The sequence below is a fragment of the Mus caroli genome, unplaced genomic scaffold (genome assembly GCF_978045245.1).
Source record: "Mus caroli unplaced genomic scaffold, Mus_caroli_1 scaffold_7, whole genome shotgun sequence".
NCBI lineage: Eukaryota > Metazoa > Chordata > Mammalia > Rodentia > Muridae > Mus > Mus caroli.
This window is the reverse complement of record NW_028227262.1, coordinates 130,852,770-130,873,420: the sequence shown is the minus strand read 5'-3', so window position 1 is coordinate 130,873,420 and position 20,651 is coordinate 130,852,770.

Genomic DNA, 20,651 nt, shown 5'->3' with positions numbered 1-20,651 from the left:
GGATGAAGCTGTTTAATTTATCTACAAAAGGAGCTGATCAACAGTAAGAGCTAAGTGCAGTTCACTCCAGGAGCTGGTACGGGAGGAGGCTTTTGTGGTTAGTTAAAGAATAGGCATTTGTGGTTTACTCCTGAGTTCTTTATCACATTCTATAACTTTGACTATATTTCTCCTAGGAATTCTCTGAAGCACTTATTTGAGAATGTAATTAAATATTTACCCATAGAGTTGTTATTGGCAGACAGCAGCCTATTTAAGGAGGTAAGGTTGCAGTTTTCACTGCTCTGGCCCATAATAATTATATAATTTACAGTGACTATTATGATTTAAGAAAAAGTTATGGATAAACAATCATTTACCCATCTGGACATTTTTCCTTATCTCCATTTAGTTAACTATAGAAAAAACAAAAGAATTAATGACAGAACAACTTTTGAATGTCCTCTAAGGATACAGATGTCATCCAGTGAAGACAAAGTGACAGATAATGTTAAGAAAACTGTGGTTGATGGTGGTCAGTAAAAAGGGTGTGGTCCCTGAACATTGGGGAAAGATGTATGATATAATATTTTATTTAGAGCAATGCACTGTTTCTTACTCACACTGACTAGATGGAGGTCTCTGTATTAATCACCATCTATAACAAAAATAATCTTTGATGAGGATTGACTTGGTGGGTTTAAAAGAAAGAAGGGAGCATACACAATTGGGATGGGGAGATAAGAGATCTTGCTGTCTAGCCAAATTGACCTTTAGTTTTCACCTCTATAAGCTGATTAGTTTACTCTGAAATTTGTGTTGAAGGTAAGTAAAATTAGCATACACAATTGGGTCGGTGAGGAATAAAGGAGGCGCTGGAGGGAAGGGAACAAAGCAAATTATATTCAAGTATTAAGCTCCCTCTCTCTCTCACACACACACACAAACACACACACACAAACACACACACACACACACACAAACACACACACACAAACACACACAAACACACACACACACACACACACACACACACACACATGAAAGAGAGGTATGGAAAGCTCCACTACAGACAAATAACAGAGGTATCCTAGAAAAAATATTCATGTCATAAATATGCATATCATAGAACTCTAAACTGTCTTGACATTTTCTAAAATTGCATCCTACTAAAATCAGGTCATCTGAGATAAATTTGCCTTGTCTTCCAGATAATCTTGTTTTCAAATATTAGTAAAAGCCACAAATAGAATTGCTAGTGTAAACTTGGTTATGAAGATGACAAAGAGTTGATGAAGAGGAACTGACAGGGACCTAGGGACCATGACATTATATGATATGATTGTAAAAGAAGTGCATATCCAGCATAAGGACTGAATTTACCAGCACATTAAAAAAAAAAAACCAAATAGTCAAAAAAAAAGAAAAGCTTAAAAAATCCTGACTGATCATCAGTGTCACCTCAGACAGAAAAGAGAGAGAGAGAGAAAGAGAGAGAGAGAGAGAGAGAGAGAGAGAGAGAGAGAGAGAGAGAGAGAGAGAGAAACAGTAGCATTGTATAAAGCAAACAAATGAAAACCAAAACCAAAACCAAAAAAGCCACTGAAACAGAGAAGAAAATCCCGGAGGCAATCAGGGTGTACATAGAAGGTTCCGCTGTGCTGCATCTCCGAATCTATCATTTTGTTTTTAATTTTAAAAATCATAAAGGCTCAGACCAGCAAATTTAATGTATAAATAGTAACTGCTTCATAACAAGGTAAGGGGTGAGAGATTAAAAAGAATTCTCTATATGTACTCAAATAAGAGATTTAGAAGAGAAATGGAAAAACAAAGCAATATTTGATGAATAGGTTGGACAAGAACTCCTACTTTTGCTCATGCTGGCTTGAGATCTTGCTGTCTCACAAAATTGAGCTTTAGTTTGCACATCTATAAGCTGATTAGTTTACTCTGAAATTTGTGGTGAAAGTAAGTAAAATTAGCAAGCATTAAGCACAATGGCTGACACAATAGAAGTTCTATCTTTTAAGCCTTAGATGTGGCAACATCATTATTATCCATAATGTAAACCCAGACCTAGAGCTTATGGCACAATAGTGGGAGTAGCACTGAATTCTACTTTTATCATTCATAACATTGCCTATCACCTGACATTTCATGTGAATATTAGTACATATGAGCACTATTTCCTTTTAGGGTTTATTTCATTTTATGTTGCTATTAAACCAACAATATACATGCTTTAGGTGTGAGTTAATAATCTGGGAATTAATATGATTATATTACTATTTAGTTCATATTTTACTACCTTATTCACAAGATATCTGGGGAATGAAATTAAGTTTTAAAATTCTAACATTCTATATATAACATATATAATGTATTCAACACGCCTTTGGTGAATGAATAAGTCAATGAATAAGGAACTTGAGAAAACTTGCAAAAATGAAGAGAAGTCGTGATTGTACAATAGTGTGAGGTAATCTCTCTCTTTTATTGCTTTTATTATATTATTTCCAAATCACATAAGTAACCAAAAGAGAAAAAAACTACAAATTAATTACCCTGATTGTCTGTTATGATAATCCTATCTAAAGAGGACACAAGCTGACTTCACTTTATGGCTGCTGATAGCTACCATGTTTTATTTGAAATATCCTCAGATTATCTGCTCAATTATATGTTGAGAATATTGCTTAATTTAAAGCCATGCTAGTTGATATAATTTACATTACGTACATCTTCTTTTCCGACTGATAAGAAAATATCCATCTCTACATATGACATATTTCCTGAAAGGACTTACGTGACTACTGAAGTTCTGCTATTTATTATGATGAACTATGGTGTCTGTTACTCAATAGATACCATCATCTTGTCCTACTTTAAATAAAATGACATGTTTCAGGATGTGAAAATGTGGACCACTTTGTTCTGGTTACTGTCAACTCTGTGTCTTTATCAAATGATCACACTGTATCATACATTCTTTAAAATAACTCTAATAATAATGATAAAGAAAAAACTGCTTGAAATATGACAGTTTGGATCAAATCACTAGATGCAGAAATTTTAAACTGAAAATTTTGATTCTTTTCTATGGGGAATAAGGAAATCATTAAAGTATTTGCCATGAATAAGTGATTCAGGAAACAGAGTATCATATATCTCTAGCTGGCCTTGAATTTGATATGTAGCTCAAGAGAACCCTGGAATGCTTATCCTCCCACCTCTACCACCCAAGTGCTGGGTTTACAAGCATATTCTATCACGCTCTGCTAAGATGAATAATTAAGAGTCCAAGGGAGTAACTATGAAGGATTAGTCTAGTGTGGTGGCATAATATGGTTTAAATTTATAAGGAATATATTTTCATATTTAATACAATGCCTTATACTATAAATAAGCTAAACAAAATAATCAGAATCTCATTTATAACCTAGGCAAGATGTCAGCCATATTAAAGGTTAATTCTAGGCCCAACAAGGTGGCACATGCCTTTAATTCCAGAACCCAGGAGGCAGAGGCAGGTAGATCCCTGTGAGTTTGAGGCCAGCCTGGAGTACAGGGTAAGTTCCAGGACAGCCACAGCTGTTAAAACAGAGAAACCATTTTTCAGAAAATACAATAAATACATAAGTAAGTAAGTAAGTAAATGTTAATTCTGGTGAAAATAAACTGTAAAAGCAATTATGTTGCTGACATTCACACTTCATAGGTATAAAAGAAATTGCAAAACAAGACTTAAAACTCTAATAGTGTTTTACAAGTAGATGGTTATGATCTAAAATGTAATGTAAGAAAATAGGACTCTGCTAAAATGGAAAGTGCAAAGTTGTATTAGGCAATCTTGTAAAGTATGATGGTTGATTTTTCTCTCTTTCTTCTTGGAGTAATAGAATCCCCAAATTCATCAAGACTTGCAACCATCAGGAATGAAGGTCATACTTTCTAGTTTCCCTTTGAGCTACATAGGATTTTGTTATTAACTTACTGTAAATAGGATTCAAAAAATGTATCTAGCCTCATGCATTTGGAAAATGTTTTCAGAGGAAAAATGTATACTATGTTGCATTTTGCTCCTCCTTCTCCTTCTCCTCCCTCCTCCCTCCTCCCTCCTCCCTCCTCCCTCCTCCCTCCTCCCTCCTCCCTCCTCCCTCCTTCCTCCTTCCTCCTTCCTCCTTCCTCCTTTCTTCTTTTCTTTCTTCTTCTTTCTTCTTTCTTCTTCTCCTTCTCCTCCTCCTCCTCTTTTTTCCTCCTCCTATTCCTCCTTACCTTCTTTCCTCCTCCTATTCCTCCTTACCTTCTTTCCTCCTTCTTCCTTCCTCCTCTCCCTCTTCTTCTGTTCTATAAAACTGTTCTCGAAAAACCAAAAAAAAAAAAAAACAAAAAACTGTTCTATATATACATATGCATATACATATACACATATACACATACACATACACATACACATACACATACACATACACATACACATACACATATACATCAGCCCTGTCTTTCCTGGAACTCCTTTTGTAAACCAGGCTGGCCTAAAACTCACAGAGATACACCTATCTCTGCCTCCTGAGTTCTGGAATTAAAGGTATGTGTCAACATGGCCAAATCATTCTCGTTATTATTTGAACTACAGCCCTCAATGCTGGAAACTGAACAAAAGCCTGGAAACCTTGAACCAAAGATGCCATCCAAGTATTAAGACTGTCAATAGAAGCTGTGAAGTTGCTGTACTAGCCATATACTTGCATAAAACAGATAATTATCTTGTTTAAACCACTGTTATTTGGCTTTCCTGCTAATTGTACTTAAGCTGACCTTTCAGAATTTAACACTGTCCTGGAACTTTATTTAAAATACCATAATAAAATACTGAACCCAGAATCCAGGCTATCTTTCCAAGGTGAGTTTCTCTATATAACTATCCCAGAGGCCTGAATATAACAGAAAAAGAGACCGAGGGATGAAAGGCGTTTGTTTTGTACTGCTGGTTAAGTCCAATCCTTTATTCAACATCTTCACTTCTAGAAATATACTGCTTTTCTTGCTGATGGAGCTAAACACAGGTATAATAAAATCATGAATCTGAGTTCCCACATATAAATACATACTAAAACCTGGGTAGCTTGATTCACCTGTTCTTCAAGGCTACGCCTTTGCTGCAGAGTGATTGTGGACTTGAAAGTGACCTACTTTCCTGGTCCTTGTAAACTGGCTTAGGGTTGCAAAATATGCCCTGTGTCTGCTATAACTATCATCCATGAGGTTTAGACAAAAAATAAATAAGAGAGTACACAAGCAATTAGTGGGAAGAGAAATTTTCTGTTAATTACAACATGCATTAGCAGGATGCTCTCATACAACTTCAGAACTCTTAGACAAGAGGACTAATGAATAAATCCTTCTTAAACTGAGGAACGGTTGTGCATGATTAACCAAATCATCAGAGACTGGAGGATCTTGGTTCTGGATATGATCTAGTAATTAAGGATTCTTGGGCCAGAAGATGAGGTAGATCAAATGACTGGGGCTTTGTTTACTCAGTTGCAAGGGTTTCAGCTAGAGAAGGCTCTCTACAGAGCTCTGGAGCACAGAGCCAGGGTTGAGAAGTTTCGGCAGGAACTCTGCATGAGAGTAGGTTATCTATGGTGAGTTGACTTAGGCAGAGAAATTCTGGGAACAAGATGAGAGGAGGGTTGGCTGCCAGGTTGATATTGGCAACCCGTGGTGAAACTCTAGCCAAGAGAACCAGATCTCAGGACCCATTAAAAAAAGAGTTGGTATTCCATATTGATATGTTATGGGATAGATGGAAATTCAGTTGGAAAACATGATGAGGAATGGATGATCAAGGATGGAAAAGGCAGGCCATTAAAGCAAGGTAAAAGGAACAAGGTTAGAATGATAGCAATCAGGTAAACAGATTGTGAGCTAATCAACTATCTTAGCTGTGCAACAGCTCTTCTAAGGACTGAGATGAGAGACAGTCTATATATACCTAGCAGCAAACTCTCCTCAGAGGCTTTAGGGGAAGTCGGAAGCTCATTGTAGTAGTGGAAACTGCCCATTCAAATCCAACTTGCGAAGCTGGTTCTTCTCTGGCTTCAGATGGCTGTGTGTCAGGGAAGAGGCATGCTCATTCTGAGTGTCCTCAAGTTCTTCTAATCCCATAATGCATAACACTAATGTGAAAACTCCTAGTTCTCATAGAACTGAGACAACTTCCAACTACAAGCATAGCAACTCTTATCTCCTCCCTAGATTGAAACCTGCTCAAGGAGGATCAATTTTCTATGTTGGTTTTTAAAGCTTCTCTCTCTTTATATGTCCTGTAAATCAAAGATTTCTATCCAAGGTGGATAAGATGGAATTTGGACACAACATGGGCTGGGTGGAATTGTTTGTTGCACAATGTCATAGAGAAACTGGGCTAGTGTTCTCTGGATTTGATGGGTATTTAAGACTCTGTTTCTGTTTCTCCCTGGGAAATTTTTTCATGGTTCTCAGATATTCATTCATATCTAGAAATCACTTAAAGTCTCCATGTAATAGGGCTGTATATAATCTCAGCTTTTGGGGTCCAGGGTATGTACTCTTTACACATTTACTGCCAAAAGTAATCATGTCTTCGGGCAACCTCACTGAAGAAAGATGTTCTACTTGCTCCTCCATCTCACTCCTTACTTAACTTGGGGCTATAGCACATCCTTACTCATTGTTTTCTTGTCAATGATATGAGATGAAGGAAGGAGAAGTGGAGTTTTCTGATAGCTTTCCCTCACAACTCTTCAAATCTCCAGTTACTACAGAAAGTCTTATGTAGGAATTCATTCATATTGAAAGCTAGACTGAATAATTATACATATGTCTTTGTTTAGCAAACTTACTAATTTTTATAAAGGAACAATTATCTTGATTTCTTAAGCTAGGTAAGTATATAGTACCACTGAACTAGAATACAGTACATGAGATTTACCTCTGAAGTAGAAAGCCAAGTAAAGTCACACATAGACAGGTGAGACACATTCAAGATTCTCCCTTGATGATATTTAAGAAACATGTTTAATGGACTCTGGCTGTCCTCTGTCATTCCTATGTTTTGCATCACTCTCTTTTTCCTATTTAAGTTGGTACATGCACGAAGTTCATTCAGTGCCATGCCCATAACAATGCAGTCATTAGGGATAGGTGGATGAAACTAATTTAAGGGATCAGATAAGGATTGTTTTCTAGAGATTTACATCTAATTTTCCTTTTATTTCAGCTCAATGGAAATATTGCAATGTCTTAACTTGTGCTGTAACACCAGCTCTCAGGAAACAGAATGCAATTCTGAAAGTTTACAGGTGAAGTACCCCTTTGCAGAGTAATAGGGGTAAAACAAGCAATTTCACAATATGTAACTGATAGGTCCTGACTGAGCTATGCTTGGGTGTCACATAATTTCAGGTACATCATAAAAGGCACTGGGATTATTTGCTGAAAGAACACAAGGCCTAGAGATTGGAAGCACCTCTACTAAACACGTATTAGCAATGTTGGGAGTTAAATGCTTTCTTATTCAGAGAAAAATAGTTAATGAAACATCTTCTCAGTTAATGAAATAATTCAGGTATTTTGTGTGTGGTAGGAGGAGAGTATTAAAAAAAGAAACCACTCAAGCCCTTGTCTCCATGATATTGTACATTGGAAAGCAGGACTCCAAAATGTGACTCTGACAAAAGCTACACTCATCAACTGTCACAGGAGAGTGCAAGAGAGATGTCAAAAGTGCATCCATCAAGCACCATGCTATGAGGCAGGAAGGAGAGAAGGTCGCTGTGAGTCTGCTGGAGACAGTCCCACAGGAAATGTGACAGCTGTTTCAGAGCTGGGAGGACTATCATTTGGAAAGAGTGTAGATAATGATGACTCCTACGTTTTTAAAGGACAAACCACATTCATTTCAGTTTGGCATATGGAATCTTCACAATATGATTCTAAATTCCCTTTCCATATTCTGTCTTCCTAATTACCACCATGGTAGTTCTTTCTTACATCAACATTTTGCCATATATCATTTTCCTAACTACAAAGTCTTATCCTACTTAACTGCCTGGAAACCATCTAATGATCATTTTAGATCCTAGGTAAATAAACATAGAAAAAATCTAGTAAGAAATCAAACATCCTACTTGATATTTATATTCTCATTGTATTGAATAAAGGAATATAAAATTGATGACATTTAGCTGAGGAAAACATTTAAAAAGTAATGATTGCTTTCTACAGACTATGAAGTCTTCTAATGTCCACTGCAAATCATACAGATGGGCATCAGGAGACTTATGACACTGGAAACAATTCCCACTTTCCTCCTGTTATTACTCCAAGAATATTCTCACTCCAAGCAAATAATATTCTCTCTCTCTCTCTCTCTCTCTCTCTCTCTCTCTCTCTCTCTCTCACACACACACACACACACACACACACACACACACACACACACACAAACACACACACACAAAGAGCCCTACCTATCAACTGATTTATCTTCAAACATTTAAAACAAGTGCAGTGTGACATTGGAGAAAAAGAAGTAAATTTTTACCAGAGAAAGCCTAAGTTAGATATAATTCTCTGGAGATCATTTTAGTAATATTTAGCCAAATAGTTTTTAAATTATTTTACCATAAATTTTTGAAGTCTCTTTTAAAGAAGTTATATGTGACATGTAGAAAATTTTGCTTATGAAGAAAACTTCATTGTTTTAAAGAATAAAATAATATGTAAGCATTAAAGGTCTTAAGTAAATTATTATCCATCCATATGAGCATATAACTAAATAAATATTTGAAAAGAATACGTAATGAAGCAAAACTATATATTCTGGATGTTCTAGTAAGTGACATGAAAAACTTCGTTCTTTCTGTATGAACGATTTTACAATGTATAAAAAAATACCAAGACTGTTCACTCAAACACAACTTTATCCTTTGCAGAAAACAATTGTCATGTGTTCTGATTATTTATGCTGAATTGGTGCTGCTTTATAATTACAAAGGAAAGGAATGAGTGTGCATTGTCAGCCAGCATGAACCTTTTTGCTGAAGTCCACACACGGTCAGGGTGGGTTACTTCCTTCATGTGTCACAGCATTTTGTCTCCCTCTCATCTCAGAAGGATGAACTGCCACAAGTAAAGCAAAGAAAATTCTAGGACTATGTAACTGTTAGAGGCAGCTTAGTGTGTTTCTGGTAGGAATTGAACTAATATTCCAATTAACATAGAGGGTATTCATTTATTTGAAAAAATTATAGACTAGATATCTCATTCTGTCAATTAATGGGCAGAACTCAGTTGATTACTTCATACTTCTAGCCACATCTAGTATTCTCAAATGCTTCTTTTTCTTTCTATACTGCCTGAGGATGAGAAAAATTCTATATTCCTATATTTGCATTCCTGTGTTGTCAGCATAAAATCTTTACAGATGTGTTTTTCTCCATTTTTAGATGTAAGTATTTTTCTATACAATTTACAAAATCAAGGGCTCTTTTTCTTAAAAGTAATCTCAACTTCTAGATAGTCATGACTTGAATTTAAACATGAAAACCCATGTGTCTTTAAGGTTACCCCAGAAACATGCAACTTTCATAAAATGAGTTTGAGTGCAACTAGCATTTGAGGATACTGATTTTTAAAATAAGTACAGTAGTAATAATAAACATCATGAAATCTTACCACTGATGTAAGCATAATTATTCCCATTTTTGTCTTAGAAAAACATGGGTTCACAACAGACAACTACTGATTGGTATCAGCTAAGAGCCAGAGTCTTTATCTTTGCTTCTTCAGAATTTTTATTTCAAAACACACACTTCATCACAAAGGTTTGGGTTTGAACAGAAACTCATGTTATTTAAAGTTTTACTTTAATATCTGAGAGCCTCTGGTATTTTCTGTTTTTTTTTTTTTTTTTCTAAATGTTCATTCAGGATTCAATCTAATTCCCATCACTAGTTAAAACTTCAGAAACAGATAAGTATAATGAATAGTACTAAAACTAAACATTTTGACATTCTGTGCTGCAAGATACAAGACAACTCTCCAGGAAAAAGAGAAAGAAAAGAAAGAGAAGGAACAAGAAAAGAATGGAGGGATGAAGGAAGGAAAGAGATAAAGAAAGATAAGAAATGTTGCAGCCCTTAGGGGTGATAAAGTTGTTGAGCAATCCATAAAATAAAGAGCACAATTTGGGGAGGCTCAAAGAAAGGGGACACTTTCTTCTAGAGAACATCTCTACTGTGAACCAGATTGTTTCATGTATCATTTTTGTCACTTTGCCCAAAATCCATATTCCAGAGAGATGGAGCATAATCAACCTCACTATCTGTTCCCAAAGGAAATAAAGTACCTTGATTTTCCTCTTACCAAATTGTGTTTAATGAGGGATAAGCAATCTCCTCAGGATAAAAGGAATGTGAACCCCCAAAGGGGGAGAATAAATACCAAATGAATAAAGAAAATACACTAAAATAAACATCACATTATGCTGATCTCAGTATGTAATGTTCATAGGGCTTTTAAATGAATAAAGCAATATATGCTCTTCTAAAAAATTTTTTCATCCATCCTATAAACAACCACCAAACCCAGACACTATTGTGGATACCAACAAGTGCTTGCTGACAGGAGCCTGATATAGCTGTCTCCTGAGAAGCTCTGCCAGTGCCTGACAAATACAGAAGTGGATGCTCACAGCCATCCATTGGATGGAGCACAGGGTCCCCAATGAAGGAGCTAGAGGAAGTACCCAAGGAACTGAAGAGGTTTGCAGCTCCATAGGAGAAACAACAATATGAACTAACCAGTGCCCGCAAAGCTTGCTGGGACTAAACCGCCAATCAAAGAAAACACATGGTGGGACTCTTAGCTCTATCTGCGTATGTAGCAGAGGACGCCTAATCAGTCATTAATGGGAGTAGAGGCCCTTGGTCCTGTGACAGTTCTATGCCCCAGTATAGAATATTCAGTATAGTGAATGCCAGGACCAGGAAGTGGGAGTGGGTGGGTTGGTGAGCAGGGGGAAAGGGCATGAGATATGAGATTTTGGGGGGGGGGGGGAAACTAGGCTAGGCAAGGGGATAACATTTGAAATGTAAATAAAAAATATCTAATAAAAATTATTTTACCTGAGACATACAAACATAAATATTAGTAGGGTTCATGTGTTTCTTTGATACACTGTATAATATTTAAGTCAGACTGGACACATATCCTCACATAGTACTAAGACAAAGTCCACTTTTTTTATAGTGTTTTCAAACCTTTTTTTTTTTTAAACTTTTTTTTATTTATTTATTTTTTTAATATTTTTATTACATATTTTCCTCAATTACGTTTCCAATGCTATCCCAAAAGTCCCCCATAGCGCCCCCCACTTCCCTACCCACCCATTCCCATTCTTTTGGCCCTGGCATTCCCCTATATTGGGGCATATAAAGTTTGCGAGTCCAATGGGCCTCTCTTTCCATTGATGGCCGACTAGGCCATCTTTCGATACATATGCAGCTAGAGACAAGAGCTCCGGGGTTCTGGTTAGTACATCATGTTGTTCCAACAATAGGGTTGCAGATCCCTTTAGCTCCTTGGGTACTTTCTCTAGCTTCTCCATTGGGAGCCCTGTGATACATCCAATAGCTGACTGTGAACATCCACTCCTGTGTTTGCTAGGCCCCAGCATCGTCTCACAAGAGACAGTTATATTTGGGTCCTTTCAACAAAATCTTGCTAGTGTATGCAATGGTGTCAGCGTTTAGAAGTTGATTATGGGATGGATCCCTGGATACGGCAGTCTCTAAATGGTCCATCCTTTCATCACCGATACTAACTTTGTCTCTGTAACTCCTTCCCTGGGTGTTTTGTTCCCAATTCTAAGAAGGTGCACAGTGTCCACACTTTGGTCTTCATTCTTCTTGAGTTTCATGCGTTTAGCAAATTGTATCTTAAATCTTGGGTATCCTAAGTTTTGGGCTAATATCCACTTATCAGTGAATACATATTGTGTGAGTTCTTTTGTGATTGTGTTACTTCACTCAAGATGATGCCCTCCAGGTCCATCCATTTGGCTAGGAATTTCATAAATTCATTCTTTTTAATAGCTGAGTAGTACTCCATTGTGTAAATGTACCATAATTTCTGTATCCATTCCTCTGTTGAGGGACATCTGGGTTCTTTCCAGCTTCTGGCTATTATAAATAGGGCTGCTATGAACATAGTGGAACATGTGTCCTTTTTACCGGTTGGGACATCTTCTGGATATATGCCCAGGAGAGGTATTGCTGGATCCTCCGGTAGTACTATGTCCAATTTTCTGAGGAATCGCCAGACTGATTTCCAGAGTGGTTGTACAAGCTTGCAATCCCACCAACAATGGAGGAGTGTTCCTCTTTCTCCACATCCTCGCCAGCAACTGCTGTCACCTGAATTTTTGATCTTAGCCATTCTGACTGGTGTGAGGTGGAATCTCAGGGTTGTTTTGATTTGCATTTCCCTGATGATTAAGGATGTTGAACATTTTTTCAGGTGTTTCTCTGCCATTCGGTATTCCTCAGGTGAGAATTCTTTGTTCAGTTCTGAGCCCCATTTTTTAATGGGGTTATTTGACTTTCTGGAGTCCACCTTCTTGAGTTCTTTATATATATTGGATATTAGTCCCTTATCTGATTTAGGATAGGTGAAGATCCTTTCCCAATCTGTTGGTGGTTTTTTTGTCTTATTGATGGTGTCTTTAGCCTTGCAGAAGCTTTGTAGTTTCATGAGGTCCCACTTGTCAATTCTCGATCTTACAGCACAAGCCATTACTGTTCTATTCAGGAATTTTTCCCCTGTGCCCATATCTTCAAGGCTTTTCCCCACTTTCTCCTCTATAAGTTTCAGTGTCTCTGGTTTTATGTGAAGTTCCTTGATCCACTTAGACTTGACCTTAGTACAAGGAGATAGGAATGGATCGATTCGCATTCTTCTACATGTTAACAACCAGTTGTGCCAGCACCATTTGTTGAAAATGCTGTCTTTCTTCCACTGGATGTTTTTAGCTCCCTTGTCGAAGATCAAGTGACCGTAGGTGTGTGGGTTCATTTCTGGGTCTTCAATTCTATTCCATTGGTCTATTTGTCTGTCACTATACCAGTACCATGCAGTTTTTATCACAATTGCTCTGTAGTAGAGCTTTAGGTCCGGCATGGTGATTCCACCAGAGGTTCTTTTATCCTTGAGAAGAGTTTTTGCTATCCTAGGTTTTTTGTTATTCCAGATGAATTTGCAGATTGCACTTTCTAATTCGTTGAAGAATTGATTTGGAATTTTGATGGGGATTGCATTGAATCTGTAGATTGCTTTTGGCAAGATAGCCATTTTTACAATGTTGATCCTGCCAATCCATGAGCATGGGAGATCTTTCCATCTTCTGAGATCTTCTATAATTTCTTTCTTCAGAGACTTGAAGTTTTTATCATACAGATCTTTCACTTCCTTAGTTAGAGTCACGCCAAGATATTTTATATTATTTGTGACTATTGAGAAGGGTGTTGTTTCCCTAATTTCTTTTTCAGCCTGTTTATTCTTTGTGTAGAGAAAGGCCATTGATTTGTTTGAGTTAATTTTATATCCAGCTACTTCACCGAAGCTGTTTATCAGGCTTAGGAGTTCTCTGGTGGAATTTTTAGGGTCACTTATATACACTATCATATCATCTGCAAAGAGTGATATTTTGACTTCATCTTTTCCAATTTGTATCCCTTTGATCTCCTTTTGTTGTCGAATTGCTCTGGCTAGGACTTCAAGTACAATGTTGAATAGGTATGGAGAAAGTGGACAGCCTTGTCTAGTCCCTTATATTAGAGGGATTGCTTCAAGCTTCTCACCATTTACTTTGATGTTGGCTACTGGTTTGCTGTAGATTGCTTTTATCATGTTTAGGTATGGGCCTTGAATTCCTGATCTTTCCAAGACTTTTATCATGAATGGGTGTTGGATCTTGTCAAATGCTTTTTCCGCATCTAAGGAGATGACCATGTGGTTTTTGTCTTTGAGTTTGTTTATATACTGGATTACGTTGATGGATTTCCGTATATTGAACCATCCCTGCATCCCTGGGATGAAACCTACTTGGTCAGGATGGATGATTGTTTTGATGTGTTCTTGGATTCGGTTAGCAAGAATTTTATTGAGGATTTTTGCATCAATATTCATAAGGGATATTGGTCTGAAGTATTCTATCTTTGTTGGGTCTTTTTGTGGTTTAGGTATCAGAGTAATTGTGGCTTCATAGAATGAGTTGGGTAGAGTACCTTCTGTTTCTATTTTGTGGAATAGTTTGTGAAGAACTGGGATTAGATCTTCTTTGAAGGTCTGATAGAACTCTGCACTAAACCCATCTGGTCCTGGGCTTTTTTTGGTTGGGAGACTATTAATGACTGCTTCTATTTCTTTGGGGGATATAGGGCTGTTTAGATCATTAACCTGATCTTGATTCAACTTTGGTACCTGGTATCTGTCTAGGAACTTCTCCATTTCATCCAGGTTCTCCAGTTTTGTTGAGTATAGCCTTTGGTAGAAGGATCTGATGGTGTTTTGGATGTCTTCAGGATCTGTTGTTATGTCTCCTTTTTCATTTCTGATTTTGTTAATTAGGATGCTTTCCCTGTGCCCTCTAGTGAGTCTGGCTAAGGGTTTATCTATCTTGTTGATTTTCTCAAAGAACCAGCTCCTTGATTGGTTGATTCTTTGAATAGTTTTTCTTGTTTCCACTTGGTTGATTTCACCCCTGAGTTTGATTATTTCCTGCCGTCTACTCCTCTTGGGTGAATTTGCTTCCTTTTGTTCTAGTGCTTTTAGGTGTGTTGTCAAGCTGCTAATGTGTGCTCTCTCTAGTTTCCTTTTGGAGGCACTCAGAGCTATGAGTTTTCCTCTTAGAAATGCTTTCATTGCGTCCCATAAGTTTGGGTATGTTGTGGCTTCATTTTCATTGAACTCTAAAAAGTCCTTAATTTCTTTCTTTATTCCTTCCTTGACCAAGGTATCATTGAGAAGAGTGTTGTTCAGTTTCCACATGAAGGTTGGCTTTCTATTATTTATTTTGTTATTGAAGATCAGCTTTAGTCCATGGTGATCTGATAGGATGCATGGGACAATTTCAATGTTTTTGTATCTGTTGAGTCCTGTTTTGTGGCCAATTACGTGGTCAATTTTGGAGAAGGTACCATGAGGTGCTGAGAAGAAGGTGTATCCTTTTGTTTTAGGGTAAAATGTTCTGTAGATATCTGCCAGATCCATTTGATCCATAACTTCTGTTAGTTTCACTGTGTCCCTGTTTAGTTTTTGTTTCCATGATCTGTCCATTGGTGAAAGTGGTGTGTTGAAGTCTCCCACTATTATTGTATGAGGTGCAATGTGTGCTTTGAGATTTACTAAAGTTTCTTTAATGAATGAGGCTGCCTTTGTATTTGGAGCATAGATATTCAGGATTGATAGTTCCTCTTGGAGGATTTTACCTTTGATGAGTATGAAGTGCCCCTCCCTGTCTTTTTTGATGACTTTGGGTTGGAAGTCAATCTTATCTGATATTAGAATGGCTACTCCAGCTTGTTTCTTCAGACCATTTGCTTGGAAAATTGTTTTCCAGCCTTTCATTCTGAGGTAGTGTCTATCTTTTTCTCTGAGATGAGTTTCTTGTAAGCAGCAAAATGTTGGGTCTTGCCGGGCGTGGTGGCGCACGCCTTTAATCCCAGCACTCGGGAGGCAGAGGCAGGTGGATTTCTGAGTTCGAGGCCAGCCTGGTCTACAAAGTGAGTTCCAGGACAGCCAGGGCTACACAGAGAAACCTTGTCTCGAAAAACCAAAATAAATAAATAAATAAATAAATAAATAAATAAATAAATAAAATGTTGGGTCTTGTTTGTGTAGCCAGTTTGTTAGTCTATGTCTTTTTATCGGGGAGTTGAGTCCATTGATATTAAGAGATATTAAGGAAAAGTAATTGTTGTTTCCTGTTATTTTTGTTGTTAAAGTTGGCATTCTGTTCTTGTGGCTGTCTTCTTTTAGGTTTGTTGAGGGATTACCTTCTTGTTGTTTCTAGGGCGTGGTTCCCGTCCTTGTATTGGTTTTTTTCTGTTATTATCCTTTGAAGGGCTGGATTCGTGGAGAGATAATGTGTGAATTTGGTTTTGTCGTGGAATACTTTGGTTTCTCCATCTATGTTAATTGAGAGTTTGGCTGGGTATAGTAGCCTGGGCTGGAATTTGTGTTCTTTTAGTGTCTGTATAACATCTGTCCAGGATCTTCTGGCTTTCATAGTCTCTGGTGAAAAATCTGGTGTAATTCTGATAGGCTTGCCTTTATATGTTACTTGGCCTTTTTCTCTTACTGCTTTTAGTTTTCTATCTTTATTTAGTGCATTTGTTGTTCTGATTATTATGTGTCGGGAGGTATTTCTTTTCTGGTCCAGTCTATTTGGAGTTCTGTAGGCTTCTTGTATGTTCATGGGCATCTCTTTCTTTAGATTTGGGAAGTTTTCTTCTATAATTTTGTTGAAGATGTTTGCTGGTCCTTTGAGTTGAAAATCTTCATTCTCATCCACTCCTAGTATCCGTAGGTTTGGTCTTCTCATTGTGTCCTGTATTTCCTGGATGTTTTGAGTTAGGATCTTTTTGCATTTTCCATTTTCCTTGATTGTTGTGCCCATGTTCTCTATGGAATCTTCTGCACCTGAGATTCTCTCTTCCATCTCTTGTATTCTGTTGCTGATGCTTGCATCTATGGTTCCAGATTTCTTTCCTAGGGTTTCTATCTCCAGTGTTGCCTCATTTTGGGTTTTCTTTATTGTGTCTACTTCCCTTTTTAGGTCTAGTATGGTTTTGTTCATTTCCATCATCTGATTGGATGTGTTTTCCTGTTTCTCTTTAAGGACTTCTACCAGTTTGGTTGTGTTTTCCTGTTTTTCTTTAAGGACTTGTAACTCTTTAGCCATGTTCTTCTGTAGTTCTTTAAAGTCCTTCTTGATTTCCTCTACCATCATCATGAGATATGCTTTTAAATCCAGGTCTAGTTTTTCAGGTGTGTTGGGGTGCCCTGGACTGGGCGAAGTGGGAGTGCTGGGTCCTGATGATGGTGAGTGGTCTTGGTTTCTGTTAGTAAGATTCTTACCTTTACCTCTCGCCATCTGGTAATCTCTGGAGTTGTTATAGTTGTCTCTGTTCAGAGGTTGTTCTTCTGGGGATTCTGAGTATCCTCTGTCAGCAGACCTGGGAGACAGGCTCTCTCCTCTGAGTTTCAGTGGTTAGAGCACTCCCTGCTGACAAGCTTTCCTCTTAAAGGGAAGGTGTACAGATATCTGGGGTTTGGACCTCCTCCTGGCCGAAGAAGAAGGCGGAAAACAGGACCTTTCCCAGATGCTGTGTTGCTTTGGCAGGTCACAGAAGCTGTAGGCTTCTGTGGTACACACTCTCAGCTGTGCAGACTAAGTTCCTAAGTTCAGTGGAGTCCTGGATCCAAGATGTGCTCCCTGCTCCTGAGGCAGAGGGCTCCTGTGCAGGGCAGACCACTGTCTTCCAGCTAGGAGGGTGCTGGATGTCTGTGGCCCCAAAAGGGTGCTGCCTCAGCAGCTCTGTGGCTCCCGCCTGTCCCAGAAGCTGTCTGCCTCTGTGGTCCTCACTCTAACCTGTACAGACTAAGTTCGGCGGAGTCCCGGAGCCAAGATGGCGCTCCCTGCAGGGCAGGTCACTGTTCTCCGGCTGGGAGGGTGTCGGATGTCTGCGGCCCCAAAAGGGTGCTGCCTCAGCGGCTCTGTGGCTCCCGCCTGTCCCAGAAGCTGTCTGCCTCTGTGGTCCTCACTCTGACCTGTACAGACTAAGTTCGGCGGAGTCCCGGAGCCAAGATGGCGCTCCCTGCAGGGCAGGTCACTGTCCTCCGACTGGGAGGGTGCCGGATGTCTGCGGCCCCTAAAGGGTGCTGCCTCAGCAGCTCTGTGGCTCCTGCCTGTCCCAGAAGCCGCCTGCCCCCGTGGTCCTCACTCTGACCTGTACAGACTAAGCTCGGCGGAGTCCCGGAGCCAAGATGGCGCTCCCTGCAGGGCAGGTCACTGTCCTCCGACTGGGAGGGTGCCGGATGTCTGCGGCCCCAAAAGGGTGCTGCCTCAGCGGCTCTGTGGCTCCCGCCTGTCCCAGAAGCTGTCTGCCTCTGTGGTCCTCACTCTAACCTGTAGACTAAGTTCGGTGGAGTCGCGGAGCCAAGATGGTGCTCTCTGCAGGGCAGGTCTCTGTCCTCCGACTGGGAGGGTGCCGGATGTCTGCGGCCCCTAAAGGGTGCTGCCTCAGCAGCTCTGTGGCTCCTGCCTGTCCCAGAAGCCGCCTGCCCCCGTGGTCCTCACTCTGACCTGTACAGACTAAGCTCGGCGGAGTCCCGGAGCCAAGATGGCGCTCCCTGCAGGGCAGGTCACTGTCCTCCGACTGGGAGGGTGCCGGATGTCTGCGGCCCCAAAAGGGTGCTGCCTCAGCGGCTCTGTGGCTCCCGCCTGTCCCAGAAGCTGTCTGCCTCTGTGGTCCTCACTCTGACCTGTACAGACTAAGTTCGGCGGAGTCCCGGAGCCAAGATGGCGCTCCCTGCAGGGCAGGTCACTGTCCTCCGACTGGGAGGGTGCCGGATGTCTGCGGCCCCTAAAGGGTGCTGCCTCAGCAGCTCTGTGGCTCCTGCCTGTCCCAGAAGCCGCCTGCCCCCGTGGTCCTCACTCTGACCTGTACAGACTAAGCTCGGCGGAGTCCCGGAGCCAAGATGGCGCTCCCTGCAGGGCAGGTCACTGTCCTCCGACTGGGAGGGTGCCGGAAGTCTTCGGCCCCAAAAGGGTGCTGCCTCAGCGGCTCTGTGGCTCCCGCCTGTCCCAGAAGCCGTCTGCCTCTGTGGTCCCCACTCTGACCTGTACAGACTAAGCTCGGCGGAGTCCCGGAGCCAAGATGGCGCTCCCTGCAGGGCAGGTCTCTGTCCTCCGGCTGGGAGGGTGCCGGAAGTCTGCGGCCCCAAAAGGGTGCTGCCTCAGCGGCTCTGTGGCTCCCGCCTGTCCCAGAAGCCGTCTGCCCCCGTGGTCCCCACTCTGACCTGTACAGACTAAGTTCGGCGGAGTCCCGGAGCCAAGATGGCGCTCCCTGCAGGGCAGGTCACTGTCCTCCGACTCTCAAACCTTTTTTCATCAAGGAATTATAGCACATAATCATAATATATAGCTAGTCTCTGTATTACAGTATGCTAGATTTTTGTTGTTGTTGCTTTCTAATTATGTATCAGTTAGTTGACTTTTCCATATTTCTATCTTCTTCTTGTATTAGTAACTGCTAACTACTATTTTCAATTTCCCTGGGGTAGCATCAGTTGGTACTGATGGATCAGTAGCATCATGATTGCTTGTCTTTAAAAAACAAATTTTGTATTCAACATAATGGTCCCTTGTTCCATTCATAGCTTTGCAGATTGACAGTCTTCTTTTAATGTATAAACATTATTTCATTATATATATGTACCACATATCTTAACCATTCTTCAGTTAATGGACACTTTAGGTAAGACACAATGGCTGCCCTTAGTTCTTTTAAACATAATTCAGTTCAGTGTGAGTAGCTGTTGAAACGGCTATCTGTCAAGAAACAGCTGATGAAGGATCCAACGCAGATTCGATTATGCTCTGCCTCCATTTTGCCTCTTGTTCTACCACATCCACATGGGAAACAGATATGGTGCCTTTTTAGATGTACTTAATGTTTAACTTCAAAATCAGCTTGGTTTCTGACACCCACAGGAACAAATAGCTACAATTTTCAGGTGTAAGATTTTTATTGCCAGAGTGTTATTGCTTTCTTTTGGTAGGATTAAGACGCGAATAGTCATCTTAAAGTTTAATCTTGCTCCTTGCTTCCTGGCAGTTTGCTTCTCAGTCTCTTACATACCCATTTTAGCACATATATATGTTTTTGATATATCATGCCTAGAGGAAACCTACAACTAGATCTCCAGTGTCATAGCATTTCTGATGCTTCTGATGATTATTCTAATGATCAGCAGGATGGAGATTTCTAGCTAACAAATATGCTCCCTTAAAAGTAAAGATGATTTGATCTTAGTATATTCAACTTCACTTTTTCAAAGTTTCTTTTGTCAACTCAGGATATATTTTTTTAAAGGTAACTCCTGTGAACTTTCTAACTTTGAAACCTATGCAGAAAATAACTCTATTTTTACCATCTGTCTGTCTCACATTGTTTTATTAAGAAAGAACTTTTCAGCATGAATTTCATGAGATTGAGAGGATGACTAATTCCGTTCACATGGATGCGAGGTGAGTTTCTCAGAACTCTGCCAGGTTTCTAAAGCTATCCTCTGATGTAGCTCTACCTCATTTGCTAGGAAGCAAATGTTCATCAGGAATGCAGAGTGATTTTCAAAGTGATCATTGGAAGGAAGGGGCCACCCACCCACCTAAAATTTTTAACCCAGAATTGTCCCTCTCTAAAGGAAATGCAGGGACAAAAATGGAGCAGAGACTGAAGGAAAGGCCATCCAGAGACTGCCCCACTGTATAGTCCATTCCACCTGCAGATACCAAACCCTGACACTATTGCAGATACCAAGATGTGCTTGCAGAC